Source organism: Myotis brandtii, unplaced genomic scaffold (assembly GCF_000412655.1).
Source record: "Myotis brandtii unplaced genomic scaffold, ASM41265v1 scaffold126, whole genome shotgun sequence".
Taxonomy (NCBI): domain Eukaryota; kingdom Metazoa; phylum Chordata; class Mammalia; order Chiroptera; family Vespertilionidae; genus Myotis; species Myotis brandtii.
The window spans coordinates 66,095-68,423 of NW_005354425.1; the positions used below are offsets into that span (position 1 = coordinate 66,095).

Below are 2,329 nucleotides of genomic sequence, written 5' to 3' on the forward strand. Positions count from 1 at the left end.
GGCAGGTAAGTGGTTAGGGGCAATCAGGCAGGCAGGCAAGTGGTTAGGGGCAATCAGGCAGGCAGGTAAGTGGTTAGGGGCAATCAGGCAGGCAGGTAAGTGGTTAGGGGCAATCAGGCAGGCAGGTAAGTGGTTAGGGGCAATCAGGCAGGCAGGTAAGTGGTTAGGGGCAATCAGGCAGGCAGGTAAGTGGTTAGGGGCAATCAGGCAGGCAGGTAAGTGGTTAGGGGCAATCAGGCAGGCAGGTAAGTGGTTAGGGGCAATCAGGCAGGCAGGCGAGCGGTTAGGAGCCAGTGGTCCCAGATTGTAAGAGGGATGTCCGTCTGCTGGCAGACATCCCCCGAGGGGTCCTGGATTGTGAGAGGGTGCAGGCGGGGCTGAGGGACCCAAACCTTCCCCCAACCCTCGTGCACGAATTTTGTGCACTGGGCCTCTAGTAATTATATATGAAACCCAGTGTATGTATATATGTATGAAATCCACTGCAAACATATATATGCAATAAATTATATCAATGCTTATGTAATATAAGCAAACTCATATATATGAAATCTCATTATATATATATCATTATATATATAGATGGGTACATTGATGTACTTGCATTCAGGTTTGTTGTGAGGATTAAATGAGATAATGCACATGAAGTGCTTAGCAGTACTTGGCACATAGCAATGCTCAGGAAATGGTAATTCCTTATTTGCCATCCCCTGGTGTATGGTGGACTCTGAGGAATCTGAACTAAGCTTGAGAAAGCTCTCCATCAGGAATGCCTGGCACTTAGATAGTAGACTTCACTTCTAGGGCTTGCTGCATTAGTGGGGCTGGGAACAGGGTGAGTTGATGTCATGAGTTATATAGAGCTTTTAGCTTTTCAGTCACTTTCTACTTTCTAATTGTCTCTATCTGCACAACAGCCCTACAAAGTAGGTAAGCTCTTCATCTGTGAAAAAATAATGGTATAGAAAGAATAAACTTGTTCGTGTAATTAACACTTATTTCTAGAGCAACTATATGTGCCTGACATTTCTAGGGGCTGGGAACATTAACAAAAGTCGCTGCCCTCATGGACCATATGATCTGGTGGTGGAAGAAAAGCAAAGGGTAAATAAGTAAAATTTAATATCTTAAATAGAGCTAAGTGCTAAAGAAAAAGTAAATCAGAGAAGGAGAGTAGGTATAATTTTCGATGAGGTGTCTAGGAAAGGCCTCAATGAGCAAATGGAATCTTAACAAAGATCTGAAGAGCGGTAAGGCATGATACCTGAGAATAGCTCTCAGGGGAGACTATTCCAGACAGAGGGAACAGCAAGTGCAGAGGCTCTGAGGTGGGGACATGCCTGGCAGTTGAACAGCAAGGAAGCAAGTGTGGCTGGAGTAAGGAAGGTAAAAAGGGAGAAGGTAGTAGGTGATGGAGTCTAAGCAATAAGTTGGGAGGGAGGAAAGAAGTCAGATCATGTTAGGCCCTGTAGGCCATTGTCAGGACTTACTCTTGCCTTTTATTCAGAATAACCAGTGAGATTTGTAGGGGAAATTTTTCTTGCTTGTTTTGTTTCCCATTCCAGTCTGATTCACAAACCTTGGGTATAGCAGGCAGAGACCTTTGACCAACCCCAAATAGAGATATGCTTCAGAGCAAGAAGGCCCAAGGGTAACTAGCATTTTGCATCATTCATCTTCACTATGCTCTAGATACCCCTTCTAATGGGAATAGTGATTTGTGCCAACTGGCATATAAACAAAAGGTGTGGAGCCAGAAATCCCCGACCTTTTCTCATTCTCACCTGACCAGGGCTGTCTAGGGCTTAGGAAGAGAGGAAGAGAGAGACAGCAAGAAACTTCTACCAGGACTGGGAGTTTTGCCTCAACCAATTTCAATTGGTCTCTTTTCCAAGGAAATACAGTGAGTAAGGATTTCAGGTCATTCTTCTTTATCCACCCGCCCGTTATGCAAAGCAACCCAGGGCCTTTTCACTAGAGCTGCCAGGTTAAGCCACATGAATGGGTCAGAGCCAGGCACAAGAGAAAAAGAAAAAGGAATCCACGGGCCTGTGCAACTGAGTGTGCAGGCAATATGCTCCAAAGGTACAGTAAGAAGACTTTTGATCAATGTGCATCCCCTCTATTAATATAAGCATTCTAAAGGTGGTGTTGGAGCCCTGGCCAGTGTTTCTCAGTGGTTAGAGTGTTGGCCCATGTACCAAGGGTTGCAGGTTTGAATTCCCAATCAAGGGCACATACCTGGGTTGCAGGTTCAACCCTTTCCCACCCCCCAGGCAGAATCGGGGCATGTGAGAGAGGCAACCAATTGATGTGTCTCTCTCACATT

The 2,329-nt window shown here is 45.4% G+C and overlaps 1 protein-coding gene across 1 annotated transcript in view; it reads right to left on the minus strand.

Moving 5' to 3' along the window:
• The window catches only part of AKAP14 (A kinase (PRKA) anchor protein 14), a 24,447-nt gene that overhangs the window by 14,948 nt on the left and 7,170 nt on the right, over nt 1-2,329 (minus strand). The window lies entirely within an intron of this gene.